This window comes from Panthera leo, chromosome F3, assembly GCF_018350215.1.
Source record: "Panthera leo isolate Ple1 chromosome F3, P.leo_Ple1_pat1.1, whole genome shotgun sequence".
Taxonomy (NCBI): Eukaryota; Metazoa; Chordata; class Mammalia; order Carnivora; family Felidae; genus Panthera; species Panthera leo.
Window position 1 is genome coordinate 36,231,047 of NC_056696.1, and position 16,818 is coordinate 36,247,864.

The 16,818-nt window shown below is 38.0% G+C and overlaps 1 long non-coding RNA gene across 3 annotated transcripts in view; it reads left to right on the forward strand.

Moving 5' to 3' along the window:
* Window positions 1–16,818, forward strand: part of LOC122212339 — a 48,039-nt gene that overhangs the window by 1,550 nt on the left and 29,671 nt on the right. For 2 of the 3 annotated variants that reach the window (XR_006199106.1, XR_006199104.1), the window contains exon 2: window positions 4,304–4,343. This is a non-coding gene — a long non-coding RNA (uncharacterized LOC122212339). Of the gene's footprint in view, window positions 1–4,303; window positions 4,371–16,818 lie in introns of all 3 variants that reach the window. The other variant, XR_006199105.1, reaches the window with a different exon arrangement.

Genomic DNA, 16,818 nt, shown 5'->3' on the forward strand with positions numbered 1-16,818 from the left:
AATGCTAAAAAATAGCAACACTAAAAAAACCCCAAAATATGTTTTATGTACACTGTCAATGTACAGTCAGGGATGGCTGATATGTGGAGTACTCTTAGGACAGCTATAATCTTGGGTCAATACTGACTGTCTGAGATAACAGCCCAACCAGAAGTAGATATAATACATTCTAATGACTGTTATTCCTTGGACAACTATGAAATTAGAATATTGGCACTTAAGTAAGGAAACATGATATTGCAGTTTCCCAATATCAAAAGAGACAGTGGAGCCCACTGGCTATGGAAAGACCCCTTATGATAAAAGGAAAACATGTTCCTAAGGATACATCGTTGGAATGAATCCAAAGTACCTTTATTACTGCTAGATCTTTGAAGATATCTATAGTATAAGTACTTATGACTATGGCTTTGATGCCTCCCCAACCAGTTATATATAACATAGAGCTAGTATGCTCTAAGCCAAACCTCACTCTTATCTATTGGAGTCAAGGAAAAAATAAGGAACAGAACATTACCTGTGTAAAACTACAACAGGTCAAGAATAAGACAATACAAGGAAAAAGATGTTAATTAAGTTCAGCAGAAGATAAAGGAACCCTTAAAATAACCAGAGACATGTTTCACATCAAGCCTCCAAAATTAGTAATATAAATCTCACATTAGAAAACTTAAGAAAAGTGAAGGTGTATTTGGAAGGTGAGATTAATAAAGTCAAACTACTCTTGCAGGAATTTAAAAGAACAAAAATGTGCATTTATAAAAATAATGGCAGTTTTGAGTTCTAGTGTTATGGCAGTTGACCACATGTTTGATAGTGCTGTGCAAGCATGCACCCCCTGGAACTTTATAAAAATGATCTTTACTTAGAAACGTAATTGTATGGAAATTTAACTGTGTCATTTAAGAAGCTTAACTTTTGGTTGCTTTATAATTAGACATGGTACCATGCTAAAGAGCTTTGTTATATTTATATTGATAACATTAGGAATATGGTTGCTTAAACTGGTCATTAAACTATAATATAAGAGAATGTTTGCCAAAGGAGAAATATTGCACAAATATGACTTAGTACCTGTGATGAATATTGTAAGTGTTGTAGGATCACAGGGTGGATTGATATCTTTGTGAATTTAGGTTTGTACAGGACATTTGTATTAGCTTTAGAGTGATTTGAAATCACAGGATCGACTGTTGTGTATTGGTTTGACATGATTTTAAATCTACTTACTTATGACAAAGACAAAAAAAGTTGTTCTTAGAAGTGAAGTTGTTTTGGTGCAACAATGGAGTTGTGTCAGGATGTCGTCATCTCATCTGTTCTCACTCATAACTTAGTGGCTCAGCTGCTGGGGGCCCTGGTCACAGGTTTATCAATAAAAATATATGAAGAAGCAAAGCGACTATGGCAAAGGAACATTAGACTATAAATACTGAGAATTTGTGAGAACTATCGTAGAGTGTTTGGTCTGGGCAAGGCTACACTCTGCTGATCTAAAATGACTCTTGAAGACCTAGGGGCAAATAGCTCCTGCCATGGTTAAGACGGCTCTTCTACCGACAGTGGTGAAAGGCACGTGGTATCCCTTCAAAGAAGGGATCTCGCCATTCAACACCAGTGCTCTTGCTCTAGCCACATGTTCTAGCTACACGAGACTTTAGCGCTGGCATCTGGACTTCAGCTCCAAGATGGCTAACCTGTCTTCTGGGTACCACCTCCTATAAAATTACGCCTCAACTAAACTTGAACTTTATACATTTCATCTCCCCTTGCCTAGAACAATAGTATGACTAATCCAACCTTGGTTTGGAGTATGTTATTTCCATAGTGGCTAATGAAAAGACATTCTCTTGTATTCTATTGGCTTGTGAAATTTGCACAGTGAATTGTTGGCAAAGACAAAGTCAGCCTTTGAGTATTATTTGCCTTCCAAACAACACAGCTTTCAGAGGGATTATGCACAATTGTGTAGGTTAAGGCTTAGAATTAGGCAGAGGCCGGGCACCCCCAACAGCCTGACCTGGACTTGCCTGACATTGCCTGATCTGCGCCTCCTGCACCCTGTCAGTCATCTTTGGCTAGTCTGAGCTCTCCAGGCCTGTGGACCTAGTTCTCGTCCCCAATAACCTACATTACCTCTTAGGTGTAGGGACCCCTTCCTCCAAAAATCACTGTGAGGAAGCCATCGAAATAGGTGACATTCAGTCCCCATGTGTACTTACTGTTTGCTGGGGTTCCAGGCTTCTGCAGCAATCAAGGCTCCCAGCTGTCTTTTGTTGGCGGACACCTTGGCCACCCTGCTTGATCCAGTCATGGAAAGGCAGTGGAGATCTGCCAGCTCTGCCTTCAAGGGGAATATGGATTATGCGTAGGTTAGCGTTTCAAATTAGTCAGGTGCCAGATACACAGTGCCCCCTCCCCTGTGAGCCAGCCTCACTGGACATTGACCTGCTGTAGGTCCCTCACTACCCTGACTTGGGCAGCCCATGCATATGCTGTATATACTCTTTCAGTTGCTTTTAGGCAGCTGGGTCCCTCCAGGCCTTTGGAAGCTTGGGCCATCCACAACAACCTGCGTTGCCTCAAGAGTAGAGGGAGCCTAAACTGTGAACATCCCTCTGAGATGTCAGTTGTATGGGCAATAGTCTGTGCCCATGGGGACTTGCTGTCAGCCGGGGTTCTCAGTTTCTGCTGTAATTGAGGCTTCCAAGTATCTTTTATTGGAGGATACCCTGGCCAGCCTGCCTGGTCCAGTCCTAGCAAGGCAGTCCAGATGACTCCAGCTCTGTCTTCACTGTGGATACATGCATTAGTATAGGTGAGGGCTTGGATATGGCAGACGCTAGACACTCCAGCAAAAATGAGTGAAGGAAACCTCCCTCACCAAAAATGGAGTCAGAAGCCCTGGAGGGGAGCTCCTAATGCTCATATTACTCATTGCAGCCAGGATAACCATTGCAGCCAGGATAACCATCACATAGGATTATGAAAAGGATAACTTCTCACATAGGACTTTCTTCTCCTACTTTTAAGAAAAAGAACAAAGATCCATGCCTGCCCCAACAACAATGCACCAACCACCACCTGCAGCCAAGGAGAAACTTCTGTAACCTGGAACACTTGTCCTTTTCCGGAGAACTTTAAAAAATAAAAACCTTCTCAATTTCCTCCAAAAACTGAATAAAAACTGACCGTCCCTTTGTCTCTTCATATTTGCCTATGGCTTGTTGTAGTTTGCTTGTCCCAAATAGCAATTCCTCTGCTATTTACAAATAAACTCATTTTGCAAGCAAAGTAACTGGCTATTTTAAGGTTGACATTACATGGTATCAGAGAAATGGAATCCAGAGAAGACCCCCAACAATTCCAAGGTTGTTGAGCAAACATGGCCAGTACTCACAGTGTATTCAGCTCATTGCTTTCTTGGTGACTCTGGAGTTTGAGGGTAAGTCTCTTGTGGACTTTGAGCTCCTATGTTTTGAGCGCTCAGGCTTTATTCAGGGTTTTTCATGAATGCATCTCCTTTCCTCAGTTCCCTGGTAAGTCACCCATCCTGTTCAAAGCAGGGGATAACATAATTCCCAGTGTTTTAGCACAGCTGTCAGAAAAGTGAGCCCTTCATAATTAAGACATTTTAGGGAATCCAAAAGCAGATAGGTTCCACAAGGTCCTTGGGCCAGGATTTTGTTCCTTTCTAGAAAAATGGGTGAACTTTTGGACACTTAGAAATTGTAATGGCCATTCTGAGTGACACTTTTGTTAGATAAGTCTACCTTAAGGGGTATGGTTGTAAGAGAAAATTCTGAAACTCTTGGAGACCGTGGAATGCATTCTTTGGTTTGATATGTAGAATCTTCTAAAAGACAAAACGACTTGAAAAACAGTTCTAAAAAATCATTAGAACATTAAAACACACACACAACATTAGTAAAAGATATTGGCCATCAGAACTCATAATCTTAACTTAGTCTACCTACCAGAAACATAATTTGGATCCAACTATTTATTTTCTTTTAAACCTGAGACATGGCTAACATTTCTGAACAAAAGCTGTAAGATCTCTATGTTTATTTATGTGCTCTGTAGGTCTATGTTATATATGTTATAGATATGTAATTTTTTTTTTTTTTACCTCTGGATGGTATGGCCAAAATTCCTTTGTAAATTTCTTTAATTATCCTAGAGAGAATTAAGCATTTATATAAATATACTTTATTTACATAAATATAATTTATATATAAATATATAAATTTATATAAATATATATTATAGAAATATAGAAACCAATGCAAATGTTTTTCAGGTTCACAGGATCTGAGATAATCTTCGATAAATAAACACATGTAAGTTTGTTGGTTTAATAAGAACAGGTATGTCTTCGGTGTATCTGAATTAAATATAATGCAGATTAACAATTTATTCTACCTGGTTTTATTTATTATTTATTTATTTTTCAACATAATAATTATATATATTTTTTAATTTCCACCCAAATTAGTTAGCATATAGTGCAACAATGTATTCAGGAGTAGATTCCTTAATGCCCCTTACCCATTTAGCCCATCCCCCCTCCCACACCCCCTTCAGTAACCCTCTGTTTGTTCTCCATATTTGAGTCTCTTATGCTTTGTCCCCTCCCTGTTTTTATATTATTTTTGCTTTCCTTCCCTTATGTTCATTTGTTTTGTTTCTTAAAGTCCTCATATGAGTGAAGTCATGATATTTGTCTTTCTCTAATTTCACTTAGCATAATACCCTCCAGTTCCATCCATGTAGTTGCAAATGGAAAGATTTCATTCTTTTTGATTGCCAACAAATACTCCATTGTATGTATATATACACCACATTTTCTTTATCCATTCATCCATTGATGGACATTTGGGCTCTTTCCATACTTTGGCTATTGTCGGTAGTGCTGCTATAAACATGGGGGTGCATGTGTCCCTTCGAAACAGCACACCTGTATCCCTTGGATAAATACCTAGTAGTGCAATTGCTGGGTCCTAGGGTAGTTTTACTTTTGATTTTTTGAGGAACCGCCATACTGTTTTCCAGAGTGGCTGCACCAGCTTGCGTTCCCACCAGCAATGCAAAAGAGATCCTCTTTCTCCGCATCCTCACCAACATCTGTTTTTGCCTGAGGTGTTAATGTTAGTCATTCTGAAAGGTGTAAGGTGGAATCTCATTGTGGTTTTGATTTGTATTTCCCTGATGATGAGTGATGTTGAGCATTTCTTCATGTGTGGATCGGCCATCTGGATGTCTTTGGAGAAGTGTCTATTCATGTCTTTTGCCCATTTCTTCCTGGATTATTTTTTGGGTGTTGAGTTTGATAAGTTCTTTATAGATTTTGGATACCAACCCTTTATCTGTCATTTGCAAATATCTTCTCCTATTCTGTCGGTTGCCTTTTAGTTTTGTTGATTGTCTCCTTTGCTGTGCAGAAGCTTTTTATTTTGATGAGGTCCCACTAGTTCATTTTTACTTTTGTTTCCTTTGCCTCCAGAGATGTGTACAGTAAGAAGTGGCTGTGGCCAAGATCAAAGAGGTTTTTGCCTGCTTTCTCCTCGAGGATTTTGATGGCTTCCTGTCTTACATTTAGGTCTTTCATCCATTTTGAGTTTATTTTTGTGTATGGTGTGAGAAAGTGGTCCAGGTTCATTCTTCTGCAGGTTGCCATCCAGTTTTCCCAGCACCGCTTGCTGAAGAGACTGTCCTTATTCCATTGAATATCCTTTCCTGCTTTGTCAAAGATTAGTTTGCCATATGTTTGCGGGTCCATTTCTGGGTTCTCTATTCTGTTCCATTGATCTGAGTGTCTATTATTGTGCCAGTACCATACTGTCTTGATGATTACAGCTTTGTAGTATAGCTTGAAGTCTGGGATTGTGATGCCTCCTGCTTTGGCTTTCTTTTTCAAGATTGCTTTGGCTATTTGGGGTCTTTTCTGATTCCATACAAATTTTAGGATTGTTTGTTCTAGCTCTGTGAAGAATGCTGGTGTTATTTTGATAGGTATTGCATTGAATATGTAGATTGTTTTGAGTAGTATTGACATTTTAACAATGTTTGTTCTTCCTATCCAGGAGCATGGAATCTTTTTCCATTTTTTTTTTTTTGTGTCTTCTTCAATTTCTTTCATAAGCTTTCTATAGTTTTCAGTGTATAGATTTTTCACCTCTTTGGTTAGATTTATTCCTAGGTATTTTATGGTTTTTGGTGCAACTGTAAACAGGATTGATTCCTTGATTTCTCTGTCACTTCATTGTTGGTGTATAGGAATGCAACTGATTTCTGTGCATTGATTTTATATCCTGCAACTTTGCTGAATTCATGAATCAATTCTAGCAGTTTTTTGGTGGGATCTTTAGGGTTTTCCCTATAGTGTATGAGGTCATCTGTGAAGACTGAAAGTTTGACCTCCTCCTGGCCAATTTGGATGCCTTTTATTTCTTTGTGTTGTCTGATTGCAGAGGCTGACTTCCAATACTATGTTGAATAACTGGCGAGAGTGGACATCCTTGTCTTGTTCCTGACCGTAGGGGGAAAGCCTTCAGTCTTTCCTCATTGAGGATGATCTTAGCATTGGGTTGTTCATATATGGCTTTTATGATCTTGAGGTATTCTCCTTCTATCCCTACTTTCCTGAGGGTTTTTATCAAGAAAGGATGCTGTATTTTGTCAGATGCTTTCTCTGCATCTACTGAGAGGATCATATGGTCCTTGTCCTTTCTTTTATTGATGTGATGAATCACATTAATTGTTTTGCAGATATTGAACCAGCCCTGCATCCCAGGTATAAATCCTATTTGGTCGTGGTGAATAATCTTTTTAATGTATTGTTGGATCCGGTTGGGTAATACCTTGTTGAAGATTTTTGCATCCATGTTCATCAGGGAAATTGGTCTATAGTTCTCCTTTTTAGTGGGGTCTCTGGTTTTGGAATCAAGGTAATGCTGGCTTCATAGAAAGAGTTTGGAAGTTTTCCTTCCACTTCTATTTTTTGGAAAAGCTTCAAAAGAATAGGTGTTAACTCTTCCTTAAATGTTTGGTAGAATTCCCCTGGAAAGCCATCTGGCCCTGGACTCTTGTTTTTTTGGGAGATTTTGATTACTAATTCGATTTTCTTACTAGTTATGGGTCTGTTCAAATTTTCTATTTCTTCCTTTTTCAGTTTTGGTAGTGTATGTTTCTAGGAATTTGTCCATTTCTTCCAGATTGCCCATTTTATTGGCATATAATTGCTCATAATATTCTCATTATTGTTTTTATTTCTGCTGTGTTGGTTGTGATCTCTCCTCTTTCATTCTTGATTTTATTTATTTGGGTCCTTTCCCTTTTCTTTTTGATCAAACTGGCTAGTGGTTTATCAATTTTGTTAATTCTTTCAAAGAACCAGCTTCTGGTTTCATTGATCTGTTCTACTGGGTTTTTTTTTTGGGGGGGGGGGTGTTTCGATAGCATTAATTGCTGCTCTAATATTTATTATTTCCAGTCTTCTGCTTGTTTTGGGTTTTATTTGCTGTTCTTTTCCCAGCTCTTTAAGGCGTAAGGTTAGGTTGTGTATCTGAGATCTTTCTTCTCTTTAGGAAGACCTGGATTGCTGTATAGTTTCCTCTTATGACCACCTTTGCTGTGTCCCAGAGGTTTTGGGTTTGGTGTTATCATTTTCATTGGCTTCCATATACTTTCTAATTTCCTCTTTAACTTCTTGGTTAGTCCATTCATTCTGTGGTAGGATGTTCTTCAGTCTCCAAGTATTTGTTACCTTTCCAAATTTTTTCTTGTGGTTGATTTCGAGTTTCGTAGCATTGTGGTCTGAAAACATGCACCGTATGATCTCAATCTTTTTGTACTTGCTGACGGCTGATTTGTGTCCCAGTATGTTCTACCTGGTTTTATTAATCAAATAAGCTCATGCCAACTTTATATTATAATATTTGTCAACAAAAGAAGTAAGATGATGGTTAGCTGCTTAATATCCAGTCCAAGTATAATTGTTAAAAGCAAATAATTTAAATAGATGTAAACAGGATCAAATTTTGTAATAAATTAAACTGAGTAATGCATATTCATGAATATGTTAATTATTTCCAAAGATTAAACATTAAATGCCAAACATAAGTTAATCTACTTTTGGCTTTTTAACTTTTACAGAGAGATAAAAAACATTTGGATCTATTAATAAACATGCTTTATGCTACATTGAGAAAAATTTACTGTAAGAGAATATATTTCTAAAAATTTGAAATGTGTTTATAAGTTTGCTGTAGTATACTAGTATATGTTGGAAAGTTTATAATTGTCTGCTTTATAGTTTTCACTGGAAAACAAAGATTACAAATACTTTTAGAAATTGGAAGATCTGAGAATACAAAACCAAAAAAATCATCAGAACACTTAAGAGTAATAAGCATAAATAACTCTGCACAAACTGTGTGCTTTAATGCTGAAAGAATACAGGCAAAACAGCAGTGAAATTTTTGTAAAAGGAGAAACAGTCAAACTCTCATGAGAGCTTTCTCCTACTACAGAAGGATTTACTGTACCCTCTTATTTTTCAAACTATGGTCAGTGACCATTGATGAATTATTGTTAACATTTGTTTAAGTAGAAAATACATTATCTATGGCTATCTATACAGATAAATGAATAATATATATCTTCAATTTTATCTATAATAAATGGCTATTATATCGATTCATTTATTGTCTATAGATAAATAAAACAGAATAATTCCATAAAATGCAAAATAGGAAATACATGTTAATTTATTAAACTTTTATTTCAGCTACTTGTGTGGTTTTATATACATAGGTATATGCTTGGCCATGTCATACACATATTTCTTGCTGTGGAATGACCCATATGTTTGAAAGTCATTGCTCTTATACCACAGTCAATTGAGCAAAAGGGGCTGTGCAGCCAGCTGAAAAGACCAGTACAAGAATGACCACCCTTTCTGTCCTGTACATACACAATAATAATTCCTCAAGGCCAAACTTCACTTGTTCTTTGACAGGCTCATGCTTTGTTGCCCTGTCTTTTTAGAATTGCAGTCAGGCAACAATACGTAAATATAATGTTTATTTATTTGTTCATTTTTACTGATTTTCATGTTGTATTCAAATTTCATTTAGTTAACATACAGTGTAATATTAGTTTCAGATGTGCAATGTAGTGATTGAACATTTTCATACAATACCTGGTGCTCATCACAAGTGCACACCTTAATTCCCATCACCTATTTAATAAACACTTATATTTTAATGAAAAATGATGTTACTTGAACGACAGTTTATACATAATTTAGTGTCAATGTGTTAAGCATAGGGCTCTTCCCATATGCTTCTACATATAAGTTTACAAACACTTCTATCTTAATGAAAGAAATTGATACTTGAAAGATGATTATACAGTATATGCCATCTTTTAAGTAACATCTTTTATTTATTAAGATGTAAACTTATGTGTAGAAGCATAAGGGAAAAGCCCTGTGCTTAACTCATTGCAAATACACTGTATCTAATCATTCTGTCATCAATCTTCTTTCAACTGTAAGTGTAGAAACATATAGAATAGTCCTGTGCTTAACTCAATGAAACAATCTTTATTTAAAAGAACTTTCTCCATTTCTTATAACAATTTGGAAAGCTGGGAATTCTGGTGGCTTTCAGATATTTATAGCTCTGCCATCATTTTCCCATTTTAAAAAATATTCTGCCTACTCAACTTATCTCAACCATCTTCAACAATAATTTGGGGATCTCATTGCCCTTGCCTGTTCTATCTTTCTTAGTCTAACAAAGTAATGTCAATATAAGCCTAAAAACATGAGTGAATATCACATTGTAATTTCCAAAAGGATTCAGTTTATTATAATTACATAAAACATGTTTATATTCTTTTACATTCTTTTAATGTAATGCATAAGCAATTATGCTATCTTCTAAGAGTAAATATGCAATTATTCTGTAACAGTCCTGTATCATTTCTTTTCTAGAAAAGCTTTATATGTTTCTGAAATTGAAAAAAATGGCATTGAACTGATAAAGTTGAAATTGTTGGCATTTTTTTTTTACACAACTACTAGAAACAGAGTGAAAGAAAATGACTATGAATAATAGGTTAAAAAACTTTTTTTGATAGGGAAAGGTATGATGAACTTTTTTGTAAGAAAAAGGATTTTGTTCTAAAGCAAAATTATTTTTCCTGTATTTTTTTAAATTTTAGAGTGAAGAAGAGAGACAGAGAGAGAGAGAATCTTAAGCAGGCTCCACACCCAGCATGGAGCCCAGTGTGGGGCTCCATATCATGAACCCTGAGCTGAAATCAAGAGTCAGATGCTCAACTGACTGAGCTAAGCAGGTGCCCCATATTGTTCCTGAATTTTTTAAAAATGACAAAGCCTAAATGGATCTTGAATGTTGTAGAAGGCTTATGGAAGAGGAATATTAAGAAATAAATTTTATGTAGTTAAGATAAAATTAGAATAGTGAACAGGGATGCCCCCTCTCACCATGATTGTTTAACATAGCGTTGGAAGTCCTAGCCTCAGTCATCAGACAACAAACGGAAATAAAAATCATCCAAATCATCAAAGAAGAAGTCGAAGTTTCACTTTTTGCTGATGACATGATGCACTACATGGAAAAGCTGAAAGACTCCACCAAAAAACTGCTAGAACTCATGCATGAATTCAGCAAAGTTGTAGGATGTAAAATGAATGTACAGTAATCGGTTGCATTTCTATACACCAATAATGAAGCAACAGAAAGAGAAATCAAGGAATTGATCCCGTTTACAACTGCACCAAGAACCATAAAATACCTAGGAATAAACCTAACCAAAGAGGTGAAAAATCTATACACTGAAAACTATAGAAAGCTTATGAAAGAAATTGAAGAAGACACAAAGAAATGGAAAAACAGTTCGTGCTCATGGGTTGGAAGAACAAATATTGTTAAAATGTCAATGCTACTCAAAGCAATCCACACATTCAATGCAATCCCAATCAAAATAACACCAGCATTCATCACAGAGCTAGAACAACACATCCTAAAATTTGTATGGAACCACAAAAGACCCCAAATAGCCAAAGTAATGTTGAAAAAGAAAAGCAAAGCTGGGGGCATCAGAATCCTCGACTTTAGCCTATACTACAAAGTGTAATCATCAAGACAGTATGATATTGGCACAAAAACAGACACATAGACAAATGGAATAGAGAATCCAGAAATGGACCCACAAATGTATGGCAAACTGATTTACAAGCAGGAAAAAGTATCCAATGGAAAAAAGTCTCTTCAGCAAATGGTGCTGGGAAAACTGGACAGCAACCCGAAGAGGGATTAAACTGGACCACTTTCTTAACAATATACACAAAAATAAACTCAAAATGGATGAAAGACCTAAATGTGAGACAGGAAATCATCAAAACCCTAGAGGAGAAAGCAGGCAACAACCTCTTTGACCTCAGCTGCAGCAACTTCTTACTCGACATGTCTCTGAAGTCAAGGGAAAGCAAAGCAAAAAAGCTATTGGGACCTCATCAAGATAAAAACCTTCTGCATGGTGAAGGAAACAGTCAGCAAAACTGAAAGCAACCAATGAAATGGGAGAAAATATTTGCAAATGACATATCAGATAAAGGGTTAGTATCCAAAATCTATAAAGAACTTACCAAACTCAACATCTGAAAAACAAACCAGTGAAGAAATAGGCAGAAGAAATGAATAGACACACTTTTTCAAAGAAGACATCCAGATGGCTAACTGACACATGAAAAGATGCTTAACATCACTCATCATCAGGGAAATACAAATCAAAACCACATTGAGATACCACCTCATACTTGTCAGAATGACAGAATTAACAACTCAGGCAACAGATGTTGTCAAGGATGTGGAGAAAGGGGAACCCTCTTGCATTGTTGGTGGGAATGCAAACTGGTGCAGCAACTCTTGAAAACAGTGTGGAGGTTCCTTAAAAATTAAAAATAGAATTACCCTATGACCTAGCAATAGCACTACTAGGTATTTATCCAAAGGATATAGGAGTGCTTATTCATAGAGGCACACGAACCCCAATGTTTATAGCAGTGCTATGAACAATAGCCAAAGTATGGAAAGAGCCCAAATGTCCATCAACTTATTAATGGATAAAGAAGATATGGTATATAGGGGCACCTGGTGGCTCAATTGGTTAAGCATCTGACTTTGGCTCTGGTCATGATCTCACTGCTTGTGAGTTCAAGCCCCAGGTCAGACTCTATGCTGACAGCTTGCAGCTCAGAGCCTGGAGCCTGCTTCAGATTCTGTCTCTGTCTCTCTGCTCTTTCCCTACTCGTGCTCTGTCTCTTTCTCTCTCAAATATAAATAAACATTAAAAAATTTTAAAAAGAAGATATGGTGTGTGTGTGTGTGTGTGTATATATATATATATACCCACAATGTAATACTACTACTCAACAATACAAAAGAATGAAATCTTGCCATTTGCAACAGCATGGAAGGAACTGGAGGGTATTATGCTAAGTGAAATAAGTCAGAGAAAGAGAGAGATCATATGATTTCACTCATATGTGGAATTTGAGAAACTTGACAGAAGACCATAGGGGAAGAGAAGGAAAAATAAGTTAGAAACAGAGGGAGGCGAACTGTAAGGACTCTTAAATACAGAGGACAAACTGAGGGCTGATGGAGAAGGTGGGTTGGGAGGTGGGGAAAATGGGTGATGGGCATTGAGAAAGGCACTTGTTGGGATGAGCACTGGGTATGTAAGTCATGAATTATGGGAATCTACTCCTGAAGCCAAGACTACACTGTATACACTGTATGTTAGTTAACTTGACAATAAATTATAAAAATAAACACATAAGTAAATAAATAAATTTAAAAAGGTTAAAAAATAAAAATTAAAAATAAAATTTAATTTAAAAATTTTGCTCCTTTTTGTATCCAAGAAAGCAAAACAAAAACAGAAACAACAACAACAAAAACCCCCAAACAAACAAAACCCCAAGGAAGCTAGATCCTTTTCGCATAAATCTGAAGTTACCTAAAAGTAACTAAGAATTTCCAGATGGTCTCTGCAACTTCTCAAGTTTGTTTCCTCTCCTTGTAAAAAGGGAGAATTACACTATTTGGTATGTTAAATTATATCGGAAGCATTGTCAAATAAGTGATGCTAAGCTTTCTTTGATTTGTGTAGATATATGTTGTTAAAATGAGTGTTCTAAAAATTGTATGAAATCTTAGAAATCTTAGAAACATGATTTGTCCTGGTATGTTATTATCTTGAATGTTACAAAATGACCCAATTCCTTATCAGTTACATCACAATGAATTCTCATAAGATCTCTAATCATTTCTATTTTTATGTCTTTGTCATTTATGGACAGTTATTATTTAAGTATTTCATCTTCAAAGAGATTCATAAAAGATTTGGCAAATACTTTAGAACACAGGTTTTGATAAATATAAGATCCTAACACTGAACTTGGTAGAATTTCTAAAACTCTAATAGAAAACTGATTGTGTTAACATTTTGTTTTCCAGATTTAATCAACTCCTTTTTCTCTAAGCTATTACTTACAGCAATTTGGTATAGTATATCTTTACAACAAAGGTTAAAGCATTTATCCTTTTCTATCTGATCCCTCCAGAATTATGAAACTCTTATGAAATGTTCTTAGTTTTCATGACAATCTATGTGTTTACATAAGTTCACTAAAAATCTGTTCTTTTTGTATCAGGACACTGCATATACTTAACCCCTGCTTCTTTGACTCATAGCTTATAAAAGGAGATATACTTTAATATTGTAAAGGACTAATTGCCTATATTAAAAATAAGCATGCTTTGTATAGCAATCTTTTCACAATACACTCCCAGGAGATGAAGACCTTAAACATCACACTTCACAATCTGGGGAATTCATCTATTGAAAAAAGGCATCTCTGGAAGGACTCTCTTCAACCCCATTAGAAAGACCCAAACCAAGTACTGTTAACCAACCCTTGTGCTTCCAACTCCGAGGCATAGACTCTTAGATTCACTTGTCACAGCTAAAGAAAGCATCAAACCTTGACTGGATCTGCACCTCAACTGGTGACCTTAAAGATATCCAAGAATTGAAGCAGGCAACAGTGGAAGGAGACTGCTTTGCCAAGATGACCAGACTAGGCCTGAATACACTTTTCTCACTGCTGCCTCTTACCTTGTTTACTTTTCTTCCTCTTTCAGTTAGAGAAACAATACTCTTATTTGCATTCTTCAGCCTATTGCAAAAGGGGGAACCTCTCTGTGTTGGATATGACACCAGAAACTCTGATCTGTTCTCAATATTGGAGACTCTTTGGCCTTACCTGGACCTAACTTCTCTTTGGTCCCCAATTCTGCTGTCACTTATACCTGCCAGCCTGTGGATATTACCTTTTGAGCTAAGTTGTTATGGCCAGGTGTTCTTATACCTTACCTCAACCTTTCCCCAGTAATAACCATATTATTCAACTAAACATCTCCACCTTTGTCAATTATACAACGCTGGCTCCTGCGTGTTCTTTTCCTTACCTGAATACCACCTGTTTCTCTGCACCCAAACGAGTTTATACCTGTTTGTGACGATTTTAAAAAAGACTCCTTTAAGAAGGGATAGCCTCTCATATAATGTCACTCAAACTCCTCTGACTCCTGGCTTGAAAGGGTCAATGAAAATATCAGCTAGTAAATCTATCGATAACCATACCTTAGCTGGAGTCCTCTACCCTCTGCCTAGTTTCATTTTTCTTTGAGATGGACAGCATTTCCCATGGGCAAATCAATGTTTAGAAAGCTTGTGAATCAGAAGTCAGTGCTTATTGGGACATTTAACTATTCCTGCTAAAAATCCATAAAACATCATAAGCCTCCCACTGGTACATTCCATGGGGCCTCCATTGCTGCCATAAATGGAAATTCCCAGGAGGCATACATGATTCTGAATTTGTCCCCATAAGGAGAGACTTTCTCCCATGGATTGAAATAAATGCCAATAAACACATGATGAAAGAGATTAGGAAGATGGTGGCATAGGAGGATGCTGGGCCCACCATGTCCTGCTGATCACTTAGATTCCACCTACACCTGCCTAAATAACCCAGAAAACCGCCAGAAGACTAGCAGAATGGAGTCTCCGGAGCCAAGCACAGATGAGAGGCCCACGGAAGAAGGTAGGAAGGGTGGAGAGGTGGTGCGTGCTACACAGACTGGCAAGAGGGAGCCGGGGCGGAGGGGCGGCCCGACGGCCAAGCAGAGCCCCCGAGTATGGCTGGCAAAAGCGGAGGGGCCGGACGGAGTGTGTTCCAACAGCAAGCGGGACTTGACATCTGGAAGGTTATAAGCTAACAGCTCTGCTTGGAGAACGGGAGGGCTGGAGGACAACGGGAGGGAGAGTTGTTGAGCCCTGGATGACAGAGCTCAGCTTGGCGGGGAACAAAGGTGCTCACCAGTGCCATCTCCCTCGCCCATCCCCCAGCCAAAATCCCAAAGGGAACCAGTTCCTGCCAGGGAACTTGCTCGCTCTGCGCAAATACCCAACGCTGTGCTTCTGCGGATCCGTCCCTCTGGCAGGTCTGACTCCCTCCTGGTGCCGAAGGGCCCCTCCCAAAGCGGATCTCAGAAGGAAAAGCGAGCTGAGCCTGCCCCTCCCGCCCCTGTGCACCTTGCCGATCCACCCCAGCTAATACGCCAGATCCCCAGCACCACAAGCCTGGCAGTGTGCAAGTAGCCGGGACGGGCCACACCACCCCACAGTGAATCCCGCCCCTAGGAGAGGGGAAGAGAAGACACACACTAGTCTGACTGTGGCCCCAGCGGTGGGCTGGGGGCAGACATCAGGTCTGACTGCGGCCCCGCCCACCAACGCAAGTTATTCAAGACAGCACAGGGGAAGTGCCCCGCAGTCCTGCACCACTCCAGGGACTATCCAAAATGACGAAATGGAAGAATTCCCCTCAGAAAAACGTCCAGGAAATAACAGCTAACGAACTGATCAAAAAGGATTTAAACAATATAACAGAAAGTGCATTTAGAATAATAGTCATAAAATTAATTTCTGGGCTTGAAAACAGTATAAAGGACAGCAGAGAATCTATTGCTACAGAGATCAAGGGACTAAGGAACAGCCAGGAGGAGCTAAAAAATGCCATTAATGAGCTGCAAAATGGAGACTACCACGGCTCAGACTGAAGAGACAGAGGAGAGAATAGGTGAACTAGAGGATAAAATTATAGAAAAAGAAGAAGCTGAGAAAAAGAGAGATAAAAAAATCCAGGAGTATGAGGGGAAAATTAGAGAATTAAGTGATGCACTAAAGAGAAATAATCTACACATAATTGGTATTCCAGAGGAGGAAGAGAGAGGGAAAGGCGCTGAAGGGGTACTTGAAGAAATAATAGCTGAAAACTTCCCTGATCTGGGGAAGGAAAAAGGCATTGAAATCCAAGAGGCACAGAGAACTCCCTTCAGACGTGACTTGAATCGATCTTCTACACGACATATCATAGTGAAACTGGCAAATACAAGGATAAAGAGAAAATTCTGAAAGCACCTAGGGATAAACGTGCTCTAACATATAAAGGGAGACCTATAAGACTCGTGACCGATCTCTCTACTGAAATTTGGCAGGCCAGAAAGGACTGGCAGGAAATCTTCAATGTGATGAACAGAAAAAAATACGCAGCCAAGAAGCCTTTATCCAGCAAGTCTGTCATTTAGAATAGAAGGAGAGATAAAGGTCTTCCCGAATAACAACTGAAGGAATTTGTCACCACTAAAC